This window comes from Lampetra planeri, chromosome 65 (assembly GCF_965212315.1).
Source record: "Lampetra planeri chromosome 65, kcLamPlan1.2.h2, whole genome shotgun sequence".
Taxonomy (NCBI): Eukaryota; Metazoa; Chordata; class Hyperoartia; order Petromyzontiformes; family Petromyzontidae; genus Lampetra; species Lampetra planeri.
The window spans coordinates 2,327,662-2,351,603 of record NC_136171.1 but is presented as its reverse complement, the minus strand read 5'-3'; the positions used below and the strand labels follow the sequence as shown (position 1 = coordinate 2,351,603).

Below are 23,942 nucleotides of genomic sequence, written 5' to 3'. Positions count from 1 at the left end.
CATCTACATCTGCAGAACTTGAAGAACCAGTGGCATCTACATCTGCAGAGCGTGCAGAACCAGTGGCATCAACATATGCAGAACGTGAAGAACCAGTGGCATCTACATTTGCAGAACGTGAAGAACCAGTGGCATCTACATCTGCAGAACGTGAAAAACCAGTGGCATCTACATCTGCAGAGTGTGAAGAACCAGTGGCATCTACATCTGCAGAACGTGAAGAACCAGTGGCATCTACATCTGCAGAACTTGAAGAATCAGTGGCATCTACATCTGCAGAGCGTGAAGAACCAGTGGCATCTACATCTGCAGAACTTGAAGAACCAGTGGCATCTACATCTGCAGAGCGTGCAGAACCAGTGGCATCTACATCTGCAGAGCGTGAAGAACCAGTGGCATCTACATCTGCAGAGCGTGAAGAACCAGTGGCATCTACATCTGCAGAGTGTGAAGAACCAGTGGCATCTAAATCTGCAGAACGTGAAGAACCAGTGGCATCTACATCTGCAGAATGTGAAAAACCAGTGGCATCTTCATCTGCAGATTATACAACTTGTAAATCCATCCCCCGTGTTTATTGTACACGCCATACAACGTGTTTGGAATTGACACAGGAGTAAAGTTGGACTCATGAGCAGACCTTTGGAACCTAACTCGTCCGCGAGTGGAGGAGTCCCCGTACTGTAATCTTTGAACATGAATCATCAATTCAGTGTTATCCTACAATTCTATACTCCGATTCACGCTCTGATTCGCTTATTGCCCGCTTACGATGTTTGCCGCGACTGGCCAACGAAACCTGGAACTCATCAGCGCGCCCACGTCTTCCTCGTGCTGTATACCGATGATACAATGCGGGACATACCTATCCAGAGGGTCCACGCATTCTTGCCACACCTGCGTTGCCTTACCTGTCTGTATGCGTGGGTGGTGTGTGGGGCGGGCGGGGGATGAGGGGAGCGGTGGCGCAACGGTTAGCGCGCCACGGTCCGAGCCCGGCGACACGAGTTCGATTCCCGCTCTCACGGCCAATAACAGTGGCGGATGTTTGAACCGGTCCTGGGCCTCCCCTAGGTCAACTCGGCCTCGAATGAGTACCTGGTGCGGTGTGCAGTATACATCGCCACTGGGGAGACAAAGGCGGCCGGGCGTGGTGCTGTCCACCCACCCCGTCGCGTGCCGTGCCGGCCTTCATAGGTGCTACTCGCTAACAGCACTTGCCCCAACAGTCTCTCAAGGCTATACGGGGGATCTTTGTCTTTGTGTGTTGGCCACCCACCCCCTCGTGTGCCACAGTGCCGGGCTTCATAGGGGCTCGCTAACAGCACTTGCCCCAACAGTATGTCAGGGCTATACGGGGGATCTTTGTCTTTGTGTGTTGGCCACCCACCCCCTCGTGTAACAGCACTTGCCCCAACAGTATGTCAAGGCTATACGGGGGATCTTTGTCTTTGTGTGTTGGCCACCCACCCCCTCGTGTAACAGCACTTGCCCCAACAGTATGTCAAGGCTATACGGGGGATCTTTGTCTTTGTGTGTTGGCCACCCACCCCCTCGTGTAACAACACTTGCCCCAACAGTATGTCAAGGCTATACGGGGGATCTTTGTCTTTGTGTGTTGGCCACCCACCCCCTCGTGTAACAACACTTGCCCCAACAGTATGTCAAGGCTATACGGGTGGTCTACGTCACAGTGCTGAGTGATGTCTGAAACACGGCTCGTTGGGGCTTCCCCCTGGGTTGACTCAGCCTTAACAACAATGGAACACTTTGGTGCGACGTACAATAATCCCAATAGCGTATGGAACAAAAAATGACAAGAAGTGGTTTTAACCTTTGCTGGCAATCCCACAGGAAGTGTGTTAAGTCGGTCAAAGGGGCCGTCCATAAATGACGTCACGCGATTTTGGACGATTTTTGACCCCCTCAAATATGACGTCACAAAGCTCTGCCCCCCCCCCCCCCCCAAAAAAAATATAAAACATGCTTCAAATCGCTTTAAACTATTGTCATTGTAGTGCGTATTTAATGTGGCGCTGTACTCTGATGTTGTAGGGGAAAACATTTATTAAAAAGTCTATTTAATTAAGTAGAACGTGCTTTATCTATATTTATTTAAAGTTGCGCATTTTGATGTGACGTCACATTTCTCAAACCACCCCCCCCCCTCGTCACCCATCGTCACAAATGTCTGACCCCCCCCGCCCCAAGGTGCGTGACGTCATTTATGGACGGCCCTTTCTGGCAATGAAACTGTTGTGTTAAGTTGTTCAAACAGCAAAGGGCACCTTTCGCAAGAGATCAGCTCCTGCTTGAACCCCACACACGGCATCTTCTTGGTTCTTTCGGTAAAGTCGCGTAGAAGGGAAATAATAAAATAATAAAAATAAAACATTATAAAATACAATTCTCACGACGTTTCGGCCACAACGCAAGCAGTCGTCCTCAGGTGAAGAACAGGTCTGTCGGAAAGACAGCGTCTGAATGAAACACCACCAGGCTTGGAGCGTCTTTTTAAGCTGCTGGGTTGGAGGGACACGGACCTTGTGGTGAACACGCGCTTAGGCTGGATGGGGAGGGGCTCCTTTATCTTAGGTCCGAATGTGAATGCAATAAATTAACATAATTTATGCGCCCGCAGGCTACCCTACAGATTGCTCTCACCCACCACCCCCCCATACAACAAAGGTGTCTCCGCCCCGCCCCCGTGTAGCCGACAAAGGCGATTGTTGTTGGGAAGTTCTTCCTCGTGTCTCCCGTCCACAATAAAAAAAAATATATAGTTTAGTTGATGAGTCATCGATGATGATGATGATGATGAGTGATCGATGATGATGATGATGAGTGATCGATGATGATGATGATGAGTGATCGATGATGATGAGGATGAGTGATCTATGATGATGATGATGAGTGATCGATGATGATGATGAGTAATCGATGATGATGATGATGAGTGATCGATGATGATGATGAGTGATCGATGATGATGAGTGATCGATGATGATGATGAGTGATCGATGATGATGATGATGAGTGATCGATGATGATGATGAGTGATCGATGATGATGATGATGATGATGAGTGATCGATGATGAGTGATCGATGATGATGATGATGAGTGATCGATGATGATGAGTGATCGATGATGATGATGAGTGGGGGAGCGGTGCTCAGAACCCCGACGGACCCGAGTTCGATTCCAGCTCACGTCCACCCAACAACACCACTCACAGCGATCACCTAAAACGGGGGGCTTCATCCCCTAGGTCGACTCGGCCTCAAACGGGAACCTGGTGCGCTGTGTAGTAAACATCGCCACTGGGGAGACAAAGGCGGTCCTGCCACTCCACCCCCTCGCGTGCCACAGCGCCGGCTTCTAAAGCTGCTGCTACTCGCTAACAGCACTTGCCCCGACAGACTGTTAGAGGCTACACGGGGGGGGGGGGGGTCTTTGTCTTTGGTGGAGGAGGTGGGGGGGGCGTGGAGGAGGGGGGAAGAGGGGAGGAAAGGAAGGGGGGAGGGGCGGGGTGGAGGAAGTGGGGGTGGGGGAGGAGGGGGGGAGGAGGAGGGATGGAGGAGGGGGGAAGAGGGGAGGAAAGGAAGGGGAGAGGGGCGGGGGTGGAGGAAGTGGGGGTGGGGGAGGAGGGGGGGAGGAGGAGGGGGGAAGGGGGGAGGGGAGGGGTGGAGGAAATGGGGGTGGGGGAGGAGGGGGGGAGGAGGATGGGAGGGGGAAGGGGGGAGGGGCGGGGGAAGGGGGGAGGGGAGGGGTGGAGGAAGTGGGGGTGGGGGACGAGGGGGGGAGGAGAAGGGGGGAAGGGGGGAGGGGCGGGGGTGGAGGAAGTGGGGGTGGGGGAGGAGGGGGGGGAGGAGGAGGGATGGAGGAGGGGGGAAGGGGGGGAGGGGCGGGGGTGGAGGAAGTGGGGGTGGGGGAGGAGGGGGAGGAGGGGGATAGGAGAAGGGGGGAGTAGGAGGAGGGGGGAGTAGGAGAGGGGGTAGAAGGGGGAGGGGGGTAGGAGGAGGGGGTAGGAGAAGGGGGGGAGTAGGAGGGGGGAGTAGGAGAGGGGGTAGAAGGGGGGAGGGGGGTAGGAGGAGGGGGTAGGAGAAGGGGGGGAGTAGGAGGGGGCAGTAGGAGGGGGGGGGTAGGAGGGGGAGTAGGAGAGGGGGTAGAAGGGGGAGGGGGGTAGGAGGATGGGGGTAGGAGGAGGGGGTAGGAGGGGGAGTAGGAGGGGGGGGTAGGAGGGGGAGTAGGAGAGGGGGTAGAAGGGGGAGGGGGGTAGGAGGATGGGGGTAGGAGGAGGGGGAGGGGGTGAGGTAGGAGGAGGGGGTAGGAAGTAGGAGGGGTAGGAGGGGTAGGGATCGGAGGAGGAGGAGGGGGTGAGGTGGGTGACGCATCGGTCGCGTCACCTGAGCGAGCCCCGCCTCGCTACCCTCCACACCCCCAGCACTCCATTTTGATCTCACTCACCTCACCCCCACCACCTCCTCCTCCTCCCGGCGTCTCCCCACCTTCTCCCTCGTCCTTCACCTCCTCGTCGAGTCGACGAGGTCGACCATCGCTCGCTCTCTCTCTCGTCGTGAGGGTGGACAGGAGGGAGGGACATCGTGTCGCGCGACAAATAGGAAGAGATCATCGGGAGAGGAGAGAACGGAGCGAGTGGCCAGGTAAGCCATGTCGCCTCAGAGAGGCTGTGCGGGTGCGGCCTTTACCTGCGTGGTGACTGCGTCTCTCTCTCTCTCATCCTCTATGAGATGTTGACTACCTCGCCTGGTGTACAGGAGGTCGTGAGTTCGACCAAGATCCTGACGATGCCTGCTGCTGCTGTATATTTGGAGTTTGCGTGTCTCTCTCATCATCATCATCACGGTGGCTAGGAGATGTTAACTGCATCGCCTGGTATACAGGAAGTCATGCTGTATATTTGGAATCTGCGTGTCTCTCTCACTCATCATCATTATCACGGTGGCTAGGAGATGTTAACTACCTGGCCTGGTATACAGGAGGTCGTGGGTTCGTTCCCGACCCTGATGCCTGCTGCTGTATATTTGGAGTTTGCGTGTCTCTCTCTCATCATCATCATCTATGAGATGTTGACTACCTCACCTGGTATACAGGAGGTCGTGAGTTCGACCAAGATCCTGACGATGCCTGCTGCTGTATATTTGGAGTTTGCGCGTCTCTCTCTCATCATCATCATCATCACGGTGGCTAGGATATGTTAACTACCTCGCCTGGTATACAGGAAGTCATGCTGTATATTTGCAATCTGCGTGTCTCTCTCATCATCATCATTATCACGGTGGCTAGGAGATGTTAACTACCTCGCCTGGTATGCAGGAGGTCGTGAGTTCGACCCAGACCCTGACGATGCCTGCTGCTGTATATTTGGAGTTTGCGTCTTTCTCATCATCATCATCATCATCACGGTAGCTATGAGATGTTAACTACCTCGCCTGGTGTACAGGAGGTCGTGCTGTATATTTGGAATCTGCGTGTCTCTCTCTCTCTGCGTGTCCGCGTGGTCGCGTGGATTTTTCTCCGTTTTTTTATTTACCCCCTCCACATTTAGAATCAACATCACCGCGCGTTTCGAGTCCTGTGGCAGCTGCTGCTGCTGCTGCTATAAAGTCACTTCCACACGACGATTACAATGACGATTAGCCCACTTCCTTGAGCCGCATGCAGCATTCGTTTGTGATTGCCAGGTCGCTCGCTTCTGACACAAAGAGCTTTACAACAACAGCATCAAGTTTGGGGGCCTTACACCTGCCAAAAATAAACACGTTTAAGAGAGAGAGAGATCACATACCCGACTGTGCCTTGCCTAACATCTTTTGGAAGCCAAGCGGCAGCTACGCGCCTTATATCGTGGCCAGGTGAGGCTTACCTTCGTGATATTTCTATATGCTGGTCTTACAGACGGGGGCCTTGCCTGTATGGTGTGTACCGGTGAGGGCAGATGAGTCTTACCTGTGTGTAGGTGTGTGTGTCTCCTTGTCAGCTATACCTGAATGTGTGTACCTGGGTGTGTGAGGCCTTACACCTGAGCCTGCACAGTTACTGGCTTCCCTATGTTAACATATGCTCGGGTGAGTGTTACCTTTATAACTTACCTGGCGTGGCTTTACCTGCGTACGTACCTGCAGCCAGGCAGCTCCTACTCGTGTGATAGTGTGGCCAGGTGAGGCTTACCTGCCTGAGATTTCTATACGCTGGTCTTATAGACGGGGGTCTTACCTGTATGGTGTAGACCGGTGTGGGAAGATGATGTTCACCTGTGTGAGTGTACTAGGTGCGTCTCACGTGTGTGTATTAGGTGAGTCACCTGGATGTGTGTGTGTGTGTGTACCCGGTGGGTCTCAACCTGTTTGTCCAACCACGTGAACCCCAACCTCACCTGCGTGATTCTACACGTCAACAATGTTGAAAACACACGCACTGCGTGATCCCAGAGAGCTACTGTAGGTAGACCTTATAACCTTTACTGCAGCCTTACGCACCTTTATTTCTCAGTCGTAATAAAAAGTGCGCAATGTCAATACATACGTGGGGTTTGATGAAACAAAGTTAGTTGTGACTTGCGTTTGCCCATCCTTAATTTGTGTTTTTGATTATTTACCTTCAAAGAAAAAAATCTGCCCATGTCTCGCACTCCCCAGAAAGGGCATCTCTCACCCCAGGTTAAGATACCATTGCCTGCAGCTAACCTCGGAGAGACTGAAGTTGGTGTTCATTTTGATTCACGGTGGCTGAACGTGTCAATCGGCGAGATGTGCGTTGACGGTGTCTTGCAGGCAAGGAGGGGGGGGTGAGGCTTGGCTGGCTGATTAATGAGTCAGATATTGGTGGTTTGCGGATGGTTTCCCGCACCAGGGAATGTGGAGTGTCGGCCTGTGGGTGGCAGGTGGGGGGCAGTTGGTGTGCAGGTGGGTGGCAGGTGGGTGGCAGGTGGGGGGCAGTTGGTATGCAGTTGGTGTGCAGGTGGGTGGCAGGTGGGTGGCAGTTGGTGTGCAGGTGGGTGGCAGTTGGTGTGCAGGTGGGTGGCAAGTGGGTGGCAGGTGGATGGCAGGTGGGTGGCAGTTGGTGTGTAGGTGGGTGGCAGTTGGTGTGCAGGTGGGTGGCAGGTGGGTGGCAGGTGGGTGGCAGTGGGTGGCAGGTGGGTGGCAGTTGGTGTGCAGGTGGGTGGCAGTTAGTGTGCAGGTGGGTGGCAGGTGGGTGGCAGTTGGGTGGCAGTTGGGTGGCAGTTGGGTGGCAGTTGGGTGGCAGTTGGTGTGCAGGTGGGTGGCAGTTGGTGGCAGGTGGGTGGCAGTTGGTGTGCAGGTGGGTAGCAGTTGGGTGGCAGTTGGGTGGCAGTTGGGTGGCAGTTGGTGGCAGTTGGGTGGCAGGTGGGTGGCAGGTGGGTGGCAGTTGGTGGCAGTTGGGTGGCAGTTGGGTGGCAGTTGGTGTGTAGGTGGGTGGCAGGTGGGTGACAGGTGGGTGGCAGTTGGTGGGTGGCAGGTGGGTGGCAGGTGGGTGGCAGTTGGTGTGTAGGTGGGTGGCAGGTGGGTGGCAGGTGGGTGGCAGTTGGTGGCAGGTGGGTGGCAGTTGGTGGCAGGTGGGTGGCAGTTGGTGTGCAGGTGGGTGGCAGTTGGATGGCAGGTGGGTGGCAGGTGGGTGGCAGTTGGATGGCAGTTGGGTGGCAGCTGCAGGTTTGCAGGTGGTTGTGGTTTGCAGGTGGTCCCCACACCGGGCAATGCTGAGTATCGGTCACTCGGCCAGTGCGAGGTGCTTCCAGCGTGTTTTCGTTGAGACGGCGTCACGGCTGCTGTTCGGGTGAGGCACGGGGGGGGGGGGGGGTTGCGTCGTTTCCGCGTTTTGAGTGCACGCGGGACGGAGCGACGGTGTTGGCAGTAGCGGTCACGCGCGACAAACCCGGCGACCCGAGTTCGATTCCCGCTCACGATCGCCGACGACACCGGTGACGATTATCTGAACCGGTAACTGGGGTGGGGGGGGGGTCTACACGGGGGGTATTTGTCTTTTGGATCGGAGGGTGGTGCCAGAAACATAGGAAGCGTCCCGCTTTAAGCACAGGTGCTGGACATCAAGAGATGGATCATCATCTCCAGTTGTGAATGTGTGTCTGTTCAAAATGTTTAGCGTACTTCCCGACATGCAAAAAACTGGAAATTTGCCATGTGGCTACTTTCCAGACTGTACACCATGCAAACATTATAAAAATATACCTTTTTTGGGGGGGGGAGCTCAATAATGCAGTTATTTTTTGCACGGCATGTGAGATGTGACGCCACATCTGTCACGTGACCCGCACATGCGGAAGCGTAACGCATTGTAGTGCAGTGGTTAGCGCGCTGCGCTACGAACTCGGCGACCCGAGTTCGATTCCCGCTCACGGCAACCACCGGTGACGATTATTTGAACCGCTCCTGGGTCTCCCCTAGGTCGACTCAGCCTCAAACGAGTAACTGGTGCGATGTGTAAACATCGCCACTGGGGGAGACAAAGGCGGCTGGGCGTGGGTGAATCCATGGCCGGGGGGTAGCCGGGGTAGTCCAGCTTGGGTACTATGAATCGGCAGCGTCCGTGCCGGCATACCCCGACGCGTCTAATCCCGGTACCCCAACACCCGTATCACTACCCCAACCCCTATCACTAGCACCCAACCCCTATCACCGACCCCAACCCCTATCACGTGACCCAACCCCTATCACCACCCCTACCCCTATCACTACACCTGACCCCTATCACTACCCCAACCCCTATCACTACCCCAACCCCTATCACCGACCCCAACCCCTATCACTACAGTGCTAGCCTATCACGTCACGTGCTCGTCTAACCCCGATCACCACCCAACCCCTATCACCACCCCAACCCCTATCACCACCTCCAACCCCTATCACCACCCCAACCCCGTGACCTACCCAACCCCTAACAGGCTAGCCCCAAGCCCCTATCACCACCCCTACCCCTATCACTACACCTACCCCTATCACTACCCCAACCCCGTATCAGCTACCCCTACCCCGTGATCACCACCTTCAACCGTGCCTAGTCACTACACCGTACCCCTAGTCACGTACACCGTGACCCCTATCACCTACCCCAACCCTGCCTAGTCCCACCCTACCCCGTGATCACCATCACCAACCCTACCACGAGCACTACCCCATCCCCGCTATCACTGCCCCAACCCCTATCACCACCCCAACCCCGATCACCACCCCAACCCCTATCACTACACCTACCCCTATCAGCTAGCTCCAACCCTCCAGTCTCGTAGCACTCCAACCCCTATCAGCTACCCTAACCCGTGATCACGTACCCGTACCCGAGCCTAGCACGAACCCCTAGTCACTACCCTTCACCGAGTCACTACCCGAACCCCTATCACTACCCCAACCCCTGATCACGTACCCCAACCCCGTAGTCACTACCCTAACCCCGTGATCACTACCCACTAGCACGTCCTATCACTAGCCACGACCCCTAGTCACTACCCCAACCCGCTATCACCTACCACTAGACCCCTTACCTCTATCACGTACCCTAACCCCTATGCACTACCCCAACCCCTATCACTACCCTAACCCCTATCACTACCCCAACCCCTATCACTACCCCAACCCCTATCACTACCCCAACCCCTATCACTACCCCAACCCCTATCACTACCCCAACTCCTATCACTACCCCAACCCCTATCACTACCCCAACCCCTATCACCACCCCAACCCCTATCACCACCCCAACCCCTATCACTACCCCAACCCCTATCACCACCCCAACCCCTATCACTACACCTACCCCTATCACTACTCCAACCCCCATCACTACCCCAACCCCTATCACTACCCCAACCCCTATCACTACCCCAACCCCTATCACTACCCCAACCCCCATCACCACCCTAACCCCTATCACTACCCTAACCCCTATCACTACCCTAACCCCTATCACTACCCCAACCCCTATCACTACCCCAACCCCTATCACTACCCCAACCCCTATCACTACCCCAACCCCTATCACTACCCTAACCCCTATCACTACCCCAACCCCTATCACTACCCCAACCCCTATCACTACCCCAACCCCTATCACTACCCTAACCCTTATCACTACCCCAACCCCTATCACTACCCCAACCCCTATCACTACCCTAACCTCTATCACTACCCTAACCCCTATCACTACCCCAACCCCTATCACTACCCTAACCCCTATCACTACCCCAACCCCTATCACTACCCCAACCCCTATCACTACCCCAACCCCTATCACTACCCCAACCCCTATCACTACCCCAACTCCTATCACTACCCCAACCCCTATCACTACCCCAACCCCTATCACCACCCCAACCCCTATCACCACCCCAACCCCTATCACTACCCCAACCCCTATCACCACCCCAACCCCTATCACTACACCTACCCCTATCACTACTCCAACCCCCATCACTACCCCAACCCCTATCACTACCCTAACCCCTATCACTACCCCAACCCCTATCACTACCCCAACCCCTATCACTACCCCAACCCCTATCACTACCCCAACCCCCATCACCACCCTAACCCCTATCACTACCCTAACCCCTATCACTACCCTAACCCCTATCACTACCCCAACCCCTATCACTACCCCAACCCCTATCACTACCCCAACCCCTATCACTACCCCAACCCCTATCACTACCCTAACCCCTATCACTACCCCAACCCCTATCACTACCCCAACCCCTATCACTACCCCAACTCCTATCACTACCCCAACCCCTATCACTACCCCAACCCCTATCACCACCCCAACCCCTATCATTACCCCAACCCCTATCACTACCCCAACCCCTATCATTACCCCAACCCCCATCACTACCCCAACCCCTATCACTACCCCAACCCCTATCACCACCCCAACCCCTATCACTACACCTACCCCTATCACTACTCCAACCCCCATCACTACCCCAACCCCTATCACTACCCCAACCCCTATCACTACCCCAACCCCAATCACTACCCCTATCACTACCCCAACCCCTATCACTACCCCAACCCCCATCACCACCCTAACCCCTATCACTACCCTAACCCCTATCACTACCCTAACCCCTATCACTACCCCAACCCCTATCACTACCCTAACCCCTATCACTACCCCAACCCCTATCACTACCCCAACCCCTATCACTACCCTAACCCCTATCACTACCCTAACCCTTATCACTACCCCAACCCCTATCACTACCCCAACCCCTATCACTACCCTAACCCCTATCACTACCCTAACCCCTATCACTACCCCAACCCCTATCACTACCCCAACCCCTATCACTACCCCAACCCCTATCACTACCCCAACCCCTATCACTACCCCAACCCCTATCACTACCCCAACCCCTATCACTACCCCAACCCCTATCACTACCCCAACCCCTATCACTAACCCAACCCCTATCACTACCCCAACCCCTATCACTACCCCAACCCCTATCACTACCCCAACCCCTATCACTACCCCAACCCCTATCACTACCCCAACTCCTATCACTACCCCAACCCCTATCACTACCCCAACCCCTATCACTACCCCAACCCCTATCACTACCCCAACCCCTATCACTACCCCAACCCCTATCACTACCCCAGCCCCTATCACTACCCCAACCCCTATCACTACCCCAACCCCTATCACTACCCCAACCCCTATCACTACCCCAACCCCTATCACTAACCCAACCCCTATCACTAACCCAACCCCTATCACTACCCCAACCCCTATCACTACCCCAACCCCTATCACTACCCCAACCCCTATCACTACCCCAACCCCTATCACTAACCCAACCCCTATCACTACCCCAACCCCTATCACTACCCCAACCCCTATCACTACCCCAACCCCTATCACTACCCCAACCCCTATCACTAACCCAACCCCTATCACTACCCCAACCCCTATCACTACCCCAACCCCTATCACTACCCCAACCCCTATCACTACCCCTATCACTACCCCAACCCCTATCACTACCCCTATCACTACCCCAACCCCTATCACTACCCCAACCCCCATCACTACCCCAACCCCTATCACTACCCCAACCCCTATCACTACCCCAACCCCTATCACTACCCCAACCCCTATCACTACCCCAACCCCTATCACTACCCCAACTCCTATCACTACCCCAACCCCTATCACTACCCCTATCACTACCCCAACCCCTATCACTACCCCTATCACTACCCCTATCACTACCCCAACCCCTATCACTACCCCTATCACTACCCCAACCCCTATCACTACCCCTATCACTACCCCTATCACTACCCCAACCCCTATCACTATCACTACCCCAATCACGACCCCAACCCCTCCTGAAACACTCCCGCCTGTTCTCCTGTCACCATAACTACTGAGAATCAACACGGACCAATGACGTCATCCTGTTACCAAAAAGTGAGAATTCACACAGGTTAAAGTCGTCATCCTGTTACCAAAAAGTGAGAATTGACACAGGTTAATGACGTCATCCTGTTACTAAAAAGTGAGAATTGACACAGGTTAAGGACGTCATCCTGTTACCAAAAAGCGACATTTCACACAGGTTAATGACGTCATCCTGTGAGTGGTGTCTGGACAATTGACGTCACGGCAAGCAGATATCCGACGCTAAGGAATACTGTACACGTGCACTGTATTCATTTTTGTTGTTGATTTTACAGGCGAACCCGGTTCCAGCCAAACAACAAAAACACGACAATCTAGAAACTGCTGCACGGCACAGTACGCACAGCATGCAACACTGTACATTAGCCTACAGTACAGTGCACTATCATATAGTACAGTGCTCTAGCATACAGTGCACTGGTGTACAGTACAGTGTGCTGTCATACAGGACAGTGTACTGGCATACAGTACAGTGTGATATACACAGTACAATGCACTGTCGTACAGTACAGTGTGCTAGCGTGCAGTACAGTGCACTAGCGTGCAGTACAGTGCACTGTCGTACAGTACGACGCACTAGCGTACAGTGCAGTGCATTGGCGTACAGTGCGCTAGCGTGCAGTGCATTAGCGTGCAGTGCACTAGCGTACAGTACAGTGATTTATCGTGCAGTACAGTGCGCTATTGTACAGTACAGTGCGTTGGCTACAGTACAGTGCGGTGCGCTAGCATGCGGTACAGTGCACTAGCGTGCAGAGGTGTGGACTCGAGTCATGTGACTTGGACTCGAGTCAGACTCGAGTCATGAATTTGATGACTTGCGACTCGACTTGGACTTGCATAACAATGACTTTGTCCCACCTCTGCTTAGCGTGTAGTACAGTGTACTAGCTTACAGTACAGTGCGCCACATACAGTTCTATGTACTAGCATACAGTACAGTGCGCCATCGTGCAGTAGTGTGCTAGCGTACAGTACAGTGTGCTATCGTGCAGTGCATTGGCGTACAGTACAGTGCACTAGCATACAGTACAGTACACCACATACAGTACAGTGCACTAGCGTGCAGTACAGTGCACTATCGTGCAGTACAGTGTACTATCGTACAGTGCAGTGTACTACATACAGTACAGTGCACTAGAATACAGTACAGTTCACTGGCATACAATTGTTTATTGGCATACAGTACACTATCGTACAGTATTCTACAATTCAATACACTACACTTGCATGATGTTGATGATGGGGTTAGGAGGCTTTCATCATCCAGCAGTGGCTTGACTATGGCTGATGGTGGCGAAGATTTCCAAATTTCTTTCCCTCTTGGGACCAAATCATCTCGCAGAATAATCGACAGGAGATGATCGATTGCACTGGTCAACAAAAAAAAAACATGTTTTTCTGGCCTGGACTTTTGCAGCTGTTTTAGACTAATTTCAGGGTGCTGATTCCAAATCTGATCTCAGATTTGCTCTATCACATCTCATTTTTATGCTATCGGCATACCCCATTTTCATTGATTTTACCCGAAATTAACTCTGTCACTTATGATTGCAAGTTGTTGCGAGTCAGTGACTGCTTTAGTGTCAAAATATGGTGCTGTATTTTTAGGAGAGTGTGTTTATAATATAATTTTATGTAGATATCCACATTTATTTAATATTTTTCTTCTGCAGTTTTTATTGAAAATGCAATATTTGATATCTCAAAAACCTGATGTGATAGACAAAAACTGATGCCAGATTTGGAATCAGCACCCCAAAATTACCTTAAAACCGTTGGAATACCTTATGCCAGAAAAATAGTGTTGACCAGTGTTATCCAGTGGCTTCGGTGGCACAGGATTTTCACTAATCATTGTTTAAAATCGCTTATTTTTGCACATTCTTCCATTCTTTGTTTTTTTGTGCTTGAAATGTGTTTGCTGGATTCAATTGGGATGAATAAGCACACAAATAGACGATACCTTATAAAGTTACTGTATTTACCTTACCCTACTTGCCAATCCAATCTCGAAGACTTTCACATGGGGTGGTGTATCTACTTGCATACTTGTCATTGTTTAACAAGTATGTATTGCATAATGTACTCTGTATATATGACGTTGAAATCGAGCATAGCTACGTTTTGTGTCACGCTACATGGTGCCCGATCACCTTCAGAGCGGTTTTGCCAGCTCTGCCTGGGACCACTGGATAACATTGGAAGCCGGGTAAAATCGTATCCTGGAAAATCTATTATCAACTGTAATCAATCAACAACTCTCCTCTCCTTTGTTGTATTTGGATTGTCAACCAACATCGGGTAAAACATCGACAAGATGTCTTACTCTTAGGTTTTTTCGGTAAAGTCACGTAGGTAAAAAATAAAATTAATAAAAGTCAAATAAAAATCACGACGTTTCGGAGGCAACACAAGCTTCAAATCTAGAATCAACAAGATGCACCAACTGTTCTCTTTTAGCCCCGCCCACCCCCCAATACGTTCCACTCATTGGCTGCCACATTCAGATAAGCCCCTCCCCCTTCCCTCCCGCCTTAAACTTGTTTTTAAGAGCTTGACTCTTGCAATTTTGCCTCACTTGAGACAGTAAATCTGGCTGTGACGGTCCCACCTGATGACGGAGACTTGTGTTGCCTCCGAAACGTCGTGATTTATTATTTTATTTCTATTATTATTTCTGTAATTTTTTATTTTTTAACTACGTGACTTTACCGAAAAACCTAAGAGTATGTAATCAATTGGCTTATGAACAAACACAGTCTTCGACTCAAGACGAGAGATATAATGGGAGGCTTTATTATCTCTCGCCTCCAGCCTCTCACGACTGACCTCTCCTCTCTCACCATCCAAGAAGATGACACAAACTTGATTTGGAACTAGAAATAAAAATAAAAATTCAATAATAGCATACGACGTTTCGATTGCAACACAAGCAATCGTCATCAGGTATAAATGAAAGAGAAAAAAGAAAAAAAGAAACCTAGTAAGCTTAGAAATATAATGCAATACAACATAGAGTCAGCACCCTATGTGTGTCTTTCTCTGTGTCTCTGTTATCTCTCTCTGCTTATGTGTCTGTCTGTGTGTCTCCGTGTCTGTGTTTTGTGTCTCTCAAATTTAGCAATCTTTGGAAGAACGTAATCAACCAGGTGGGGTGTTGACTGTTATGTTAGCCGATTCTGTGTTGTATTGCATTGTATTTGTAAGTTTACTAGGTTTGTTTTCTCTTTCCTTTGGACCTGATGATGATTGCTTGTGTTGCAATCGAAACGTCGTATGCTATTAAATGTATTTTTTCTTTCTACGTGAATTTACCGAAAGAAACAAGATTACACAACTCCGTTTTGGAGTGGTGCATTGCTTGGGTTGTGCGGCGTGTGTGGTTTAAAACTAAACTTTTTGTAAAATTAATTTTACCAGCTTAGACCCCATCCGGTCATCCTCGCAGAAGCACAGGCTTTTGGCTAAGCCCATTGAACAAAGTCGGTGGTTACTGCATTGCGCGCTGTTTCAGATGCGCTGCTTCTGCAGCCGTCTGGGACACTGCCGATATTGGGAAGGAACTGAAGCTTGTGCACTTTTAACGTCGTCATCTAGATTGACAAAGTCATCTGTTAGGAAGTGCTTTTTTTACGTGCTTTTTATTAACTCACTCTGTCTGTTGTTGTATCCTCAAATCTTGTACCTCAATTTTTACCCACTTCCCAATGTGGTATCGACTGCAAACTTGGTATACTTATGTCATACTGATGACAATACTATATTCTGTCATTTAAAATGTATATATATTTTTAAACATTACTTTTGTATATGTTATGTTTCGACTTGGGTCTAATTGCCCACGGTCAACTGACGTTGGCTGTAATTGCCCACGGTCTCTTACATTATGGCAAGCTTCGGGGCCACTTCCTGGAGTCATGGAGTTTTTCCATTACTAGTACGGTACATTTCATTAAAGCATGTTTAAATGAAAAAAATATATTACTTATTGTGTTTATCCTTCCCCCGCACCTCCGATTAGCGTGGTTGGCTCCGCATGGTGTGAAAGACGCCTGATATACAGGAGGTCGTGGATTCGATCCAGACCTTGACGCCTATTGTGTATTTGGAATTTGCGTATCTCTCATCATCATCATCACGGTAGTTAGGAGATGTTGACTACCTCGCCTGGTATACAGGAGGTCGTGGGTTCGACCCAGATCCTGACGATGCCTGCTGCTGTATATTTGGAGTTTGCGTGTCTCATCATCATCACGATGGCTAGGAGATATTAACTACCTCGCCCGGTGTGCAGGAGGTCGTGGGTTCAAAACCGACCCTGACTGCCTGCTGCTGTATATTTGGAATTTGCGTCTCTCTCTCATCATCATCACGGTAGCTAGGAGATGTTGACTACCTCGCCTGGTACGCAGGATGTTGAGGGTTCGATCCCAACCCTGGCACCTGCTGTGTGTTTGGAGTTTGCGGTGTCTCTCTCTCCCTCGTGGTCGTGTGGATATGTATCCTGCTTGACATTTCCATGTGATGATGATGATGATGAAAAGCCACGTTCGTTGACCTATCATTCGCGACGGCCAGTGTCGCATTTTTCGATTTAAAGCTTTCGTGACTGCAGGGATTCATCTTCTTGGTTCTTTCGGTAAAGTCACGTAGAAGGGACGCAAGCAGCCGTCTAAAGACGGCTGCTTGCGTTGTAGCCGAAACGTCGTGAGAATTATTTCATTTTATTATGTTTTATTTTTATTATTTTATTACTTCCCTTCTACGTGACTTTACCGAAAGAACCAAGAAGGCCAGTGTCGCCTCGAACAAAATAGCCGTATAGCTAGAGGTGCCGCTTTCACCGGCTAAAATAAAAGTTAATATTTTTGTGTTTAGTTTGTTGCCCCCCCCCACACACGCCCCCGATTAGCACATTTGGCTATGTAATGGCGCTAAAGGAGTCCAACGTGCAGTCATGTGCGTCGGTCATCATGCACGCACGCCCCTCTGTTTTAGCCCTCGAATGAAAACTTGACCGTGGTCTATGTCGGCACCGTGCATACGTCCTCGAATCCACGTGCTCCTCCGCTCCTCGTGCCGGCAGCCCCCATCGTCGTTGGCCTCCCCTGTGCCGCTACATTAAATGCCGAAGTCCACGACCAAAAGACAGACGTGCCGAAGCCATTGCGTAACCACCCGCGGACGTCCCATCCTGCACCCCCCCCCCAACGCGTTTTTGTTTTCGAGCTCCGATGAAAATCATTGCGGTGCTTCCCCCTCGCCTGCCCGAGCATTTATGGCCACGCGGGTTTCCGTGTGAGTCTCCTGCGTCGTCTACTTCTTCTTCTTTTGTATGGCATGGGGGGCGGTGGTGGTTTTGGGGAGGGGGACAGGGTCGGGAGTGAAAGAAACAGTCTGTGGAGATGTCACAGTTGAATGTTGAGGTCCTTAAACAAATCCCATTGTACAGATGATGTTCTATAGATGATATTGTAGAGATGATTTTATAGAGATGATGTTATAGAGATGATGGTGTAGAGACGATGTCACAGTTGAATGTTAAGGTCCTTAAACTAAATCCCATTGTATAGATCAGTGGTTCTTAACCTTTACTGCAGCCTTGCACCCCTTTGCTTCGCATTTATAAAAAACAGTGTACAATTTTAATAAATACATAGTTTGATGAAACAAAGTAGTTGTACTTACGTGCCCCGTGCTTAATTTGTATATCGATAATTTACCTAAAAAAGATCTGTCCACATCTCGCATCCCCAAGTTAAGAGCCACTGGTCTAGAGGATGTCACAGTTGGATGATAAGGTCCTTCAACCAATCCCATTGTATAGAAGATGTCACAGTTGGATGATGATGTCCTTCAACCAATCCCATTGTATAGATGTTGTCACAGTTGGATGATAAGGTCCCACTTGCGGCCACCACCACCCAGTGACGATTATTAGAACCGGTCCTCGGCCTCCCCTACATCGACTCAGCCTCAAATGAGTTACCTGTTTGCGGTGCGTAGTAAACATCGCCACTCGGGAGACAAAGGCGGTCGGGCATGGTGCTGGCCACCAGCCCCATCGTGCGCCGTGGCGGCCTTCATAGGTGCTCGCTAACAGCACTTGCCCCAACAGTCTGTTAAGGCTATGGGGGGGGGGGAATCTTTGTCTTTGTGTCAGCGTGTGAGTGAACAGGTCTCCGTGCAAATCGTTTGCGAACCAGGCTGACTGCTGTCAACTTGCTACATTTGAGAATTTCGGTTTTGTTATCTGGGACTCCCGCGTAAGCCCACGACGGGTCTCTGTGCGAGTTCACGTAACATCTATGGCAGAGGTCGCAAACGGGTTTTGATTCCTTACCCGTACCCGGCCGCACCAGGGTCGCAAACGGTTACCCGTACCCGGCCGGGTACGGGTAGCCGGGTATCGGGTAGGGTACGGGTATCGGGTACCCGGTTGCGACCTCTGATCTATGGGCCTCGAAGTCTATAGACCTCCACGTGAAGTCTGTGGACGCATGCGTTCGCTTGCGCGAGTTTCATCTCTCGCTTCAAAAGCCTCCCCCCCCCACCCCCCCCAGGCTTGCGACTTGTAGCATCGCCGTCGATTCGGGGGCGTGACCTCGCTCAGTGACGTCATGCCGCTGTCATTTCTCCCCCCTCCCCGCCCCACCCCCCGGGGGTTTCCCCTGCACATGGCTCAGTTGGGATGATGCGCCCCCCACCTCCCCCCCCCCCCACTACTGACAGGAGGTCCGTGGGTTCGATCCCGGACCCAGACCGCCTGCTGTATACACGCCGTTCCCGCGTCGCCCCGCCCCCTCCGTGGTTACGTTACTGTCACCCCTGCATTACCCCTACGACACCGTGACCCCCAAGACCCCCACGACACCGTGACCCCCATGACACTGTGACCCCCATGACCCCCATGACACCGTGACCCCCACGACCCCCATGACACCGTGACCCCCACGACACCGTGACCCCCACGACACCGTGACCCCCACGACCTCTATGACACCGTGATCCCCGCGACACCGTGACCCCCACGACACCATGACCCCCACGACCTCTATGATACCGTGACCCCCACGACACTGTGACCCCCACGACCGCCACGACACCGTGACCCCCACGACACCGTGACTCCCAAAACCCTAACGACACCATGACCCCCACGACACCATGACTCCCAAGACCCCCACGACACCATGACCCCCACGACACCATGACCCCCATAACACCATGACCCCCACGACACCATGACCGCCACGACACCACGACCGCCACGACACCGTGACTCCCAAGACCCCCACGACACCATGACCCCCACGACACCATGATCCCCATGACACCATGACCCCCACGACACCATGACCCCCACGACACCACGACCGCCACGACACTGACTCCCAAGACCCCCACGACACCATGACCCCCACGACACCATGACCCCCACGACACCGTGACCCCCACGACACCGTGACCCCCACGACACCGTGACCCCCACGACCGCCACGACACCGTGACCCCCACGACACCGTGACTCCCAAGACCCCCACGACACCATGACCCCCACGACACCGTGACCCCCACGACCGCCACGACACCATGACCCCCACGACACTGTGACTCCCAAGACCCCCACGACACCATGACCGCCACGACACCATGACCCCCACGACACCGTGACCCCCACGACGCTACACGCGGACGGACGCAGCCGTCCCCAACTCTGTAGGCGGCAGAGCGTCGTGGGGTGACACATGCGCCACGGGCAAGGGGGGTGCGGGGCAGAGTGTCGTGGAGGGGGGGGGCGTGCCAGCCTCGAACAAGAAGTACCGGTTGCTGACTGTACGTTTAGAGAGGAGGTGTTGGCGCTCCTCGCCCCCTCTTCGCTGTGCGCTGACGGCTAAACTCATGTTTTTATTGGTGCCAGGTTAGCCCCATCCCCCTCCCACCACCACCTGGAGCTCTTTTTTTTTTCAGAAGCGATCACCCGCCTGGCCATCACAGATGATGGCAGTGCAACGAAGCGGCTCATCGTCGTCTTCGTTGTCATCATCGTCGCCGCCGCGTGGAAATGTACAGCAGCAGGCGAATAGCTCTTAAAGGCATGACGTGGATTCTAAATGTGGGAGGGGGAAAATCCGGAGGACCCGGAGAAAAATCCACGCGACCACGGGGAGAGAGACACACAAACTCCAAATATACAGCAGCAGGCGTCAAGGTCGGGATCGGAACCCACGACCTCCTGCATACCAGGCGAGAAGTCACCTTGTTGGCCCTCTGCCAATAAACAGTGACGAGATGCTGACTACCTCGCCTGGTATGCAGGAGGTCGTGGGTTCGATCCCGACCCTGACGGCTGCTGCTGTATATTTGGAGTTCGTATTTGATGCCCGTGGTCGCGTGGATATTTCGACGGGTCCTCCTTTTCCCCCTTCTACATTTAGAATCAACGTCACGCGTTTAGAGTTCTTTGGATGCTGCTATTAATTTCCAAATGGCGATAAGCCCACTTCGTTTATCCGCTATCGTTTGTGATGGCCAGGTCGCTTCTGAAAACATTCTGATTCTGAAAATCAACGTGTGTTTAGGGGGCCGTCCATAAATGACGTCACGCGATTTTGGACGATTTCCCCCCCCCCCCGCGTCACACAAAGTCAGACCCCCCCTCAAATATGACGTCACAAAGCTCTGCCCCCCCCCCCAAAATCATATTTCCATTTTGAAAATGAAACATGCTTCAAATCGCTTTCCACTATTGTCATTATAGTGCATATTTAGTGTGGCGCTGCACTCTGATGTTGTAGGAGTGTTATAACCATTCTATATTTATTTAAAGTTGCGCATTTTGATGTGATGTCACATTTCTCAAACCCACCCCCACCTCGTCACCCATCGTCACAAATGTTTGACCCCCCCCCCCTCCCTAGGCACGTGACGTCATTTATGGACGGCCCCTTAGACGAGTATTTGGCTGCTATAAATCTCCACTTGATAAGCCTCTTTCGTTCAGCTATCATTTGTGACCAGGTCGCTTCTGAATAAAAGCTATACAGCTCAGTGGGACCTTACCTGGTATAATAAAAAAGAAGTCTTCTTGGTTCTTTCGGTAAAGTCACGTAGAAGGGAAGTAATAAAATAATAAAAATAAAACATAATAAAATAATTCTCACGACGTTTCGGCCACAACGCAAGCAGCCGTCCTCAGGTGAAGACCAGGTCTGTTGGGGAAACAGCGTCTGAAAAAAAAAAGTGTTTTTTGTTTTTATATGAAAAGAATCCGCTCCGTTTGTTATCTCGCCCAGCGGTCTGCGTCCCTTCCAGCGGGTGCAGGTGTCCCACGCCCCACGCCTCGTGCCCCGTGTATCTATCCATCATCTTTATAAAAGGGCTCAGAATGTCTGCGACTAGTTCGGATGGCTTCCAGTTTCTGACTCATCTCATTCGGCTCTCCGAAGGCGAGAGGACGCTGCTTTGGAGGAAATTGTCCCCCCGGTGCAGATTTGTTTTTTGAAGAGCGAGATTTTTAAATCCTTTATATTAAGTTCGCTTGCTTGCTTAGGACCGTGCAAATATTTCGGTTGTTTTTTAACCCACTTCCCGTGATCCAATCGAGCTGACATTTTCCACACAGACTCGTTGTGCGTGACAATTTATTATTTGTTTCTTTCGGTTAAGTCACGTCTAAAGATGAAACCGAAAGAAACAAATAATAATTCCTGCAGTCACGAAAGTTCTAAAATTAAGAGTGACAATTTATGTTCGTGAAAATTTTTTTCCAAAATTTTACACTTTTTAGGACAAAAATATTATATTTAATTACCAATTGCTTAATGGTGCAATGCAATAATCTGACCCATAGGTGGCAGCCATCTCAAGCCAGAGGACGAGAGGACTCTAGCCGCCACGCATATAAAGGATTTATAGTGAAAAACTTTGTTTTTACGGGTTATACTTATTTAGCCGTGCGGTTTCACATCGCCTCTCTTCGGTCGAATTGTCACGAGGTTTGAACGCGTGCCAACTTCGGTACACAAATGGCAAAATAACGGATGGGGTAGTGACTTCTGTATCTTCTATCTGAATATATACCTTCAGAAAAATCTTTGATTAAGACATACGAGTAAAACAACAATGTGGGAAGCTTTATTTTTTTTTTATAGATCTGCGAGTTTGGCATACGTCACGCCGGGGACTAAATAGTTTAATGTCATCGGTTTTAGACGCTCGTCGGCGTGGCGACGAGTCTCAAGGTGGTCCTTGAGGAGGAGGGTCCTGCAACAGTTCTCCACAGTAGGTGGCGAGCGCCACTGCTGCTGCTACTGCTGCTACTGCTGTTGCTGCTGCTACTGCTGCTGTTACTGCTACTACTACTGCTGCTACTGCTTCAATGCCTCGCTCAGAATAAAACGAACTCCGAGAGCGGCTTACGCTCGTTCCCAGACTCGGCGGTGAACGGGACGACGACCGGAGGGGTCGCCCCCCCCCCCCCCCACTTGCAGATGCGTCTCGGGGTGGACACGTGGGGAAGGGGTCAAACAGGTCAAACGTGGTAATAATGGGGTTTAAAAGTACCGCTTAAATGTAACGGTGGGCGGACGGGTGGAAATTGTCCGCGCCCTCCAATGAGAGCGTGGCTGGCCACGGACGGGGAAGGAAGTTTAGACGTGCCGCTGGTGGTCACCTTGTCAACTGGGCACCGTGTTTGGTCGAGGCTTGTGCCGTTAAACACGCCACCGCCCGACCCGCAGCCAATCCGTAAAGGAGGGGGTTGGTGTTTCTTTGGCGCGTAAACAAAACGTGGGCCCATTCGGTCACTCGTCCGGCATTCACCGGTTGTTTGTTGGGAGATAGTTAAATCCACTACCACGTTTGCAATTCTGGTACTCAGTGGTTGTGTGTTTGGAGAGTTAAACCCATTACAACGTTTACAATTCCGACACTCACCCATTGTGTGTTGGGAGATAGTTAAACCCATTACAACGTTTACAATTCCGACACTCACCCATTGTGTGTTGGGAGATAGTTAAACCCATTACAACGTTTACAATTCCGACACTCACCCATTGTGTGTTGAGAGATAGTTAAACCCATTACAACGTTTACAATTCCTACACTCACCCATTGTGTGTTGGGAGATAGTTAAACCCGCTATAACGTTTACAATTCTGGTACTCACCGGTTGTGTGTTGGGAGATAGTTAAACTGCTACAACGTTTACAATTCTGGCACTCACCCGTTGTGTGTTGGGAGAGTTAAATCCACTGGAACGGTTACAATTCCGGCAATTACTGGTTCTGTGTTGGGAGAGTTAAATCTGCTACAATGTTTGCAATGCTGGCACTCATTGGTTGTGTGTTGGGAGAGTTAAACCCACTGGAACGGTTACAATTCCGGTGGATTTACTCTCCGAGTACACAACCGGTAAATGCCAGACTTGTACCGAATTGGCCACGTTTTGTTTATGTGCCAAACCTCCTTACTAAT

At 51.6% G+C, this 23,942-nt stretch overlaps 2 protein-coding genes across 2 annotated transcripts in view; both read left to right on the top strand.

Moving 5' to 3' along the window:
- The window catches only part of LOC144737186 (MAM and LDL-receptor class A domain-containing protein 1-like), a 328,015-nt gene that overhangs the window by 80,928 nt on the left and 223,145 nt on the right, over window positions 1–23,942 (top strand). The gene's annotated exons all lie outside the window — the stretch shown is intronic.
- Window positions 4,450–23,942, top strand: part of LOC144737177 (suppressor of tumorigenicity 14 protein homolog) — a 78,952-nt gene continuing 59,459 nt past the window's right edge. Inside the window, exon 1 of the mRNA XM_078619899.1 lies at window positions 4,450–4,666. The gene's annotated coding sequence lies outside the window, so the exon portion shown is untranslated. The remainder of the gene's footprint in view (window positions 4,667–23,942) is intronic.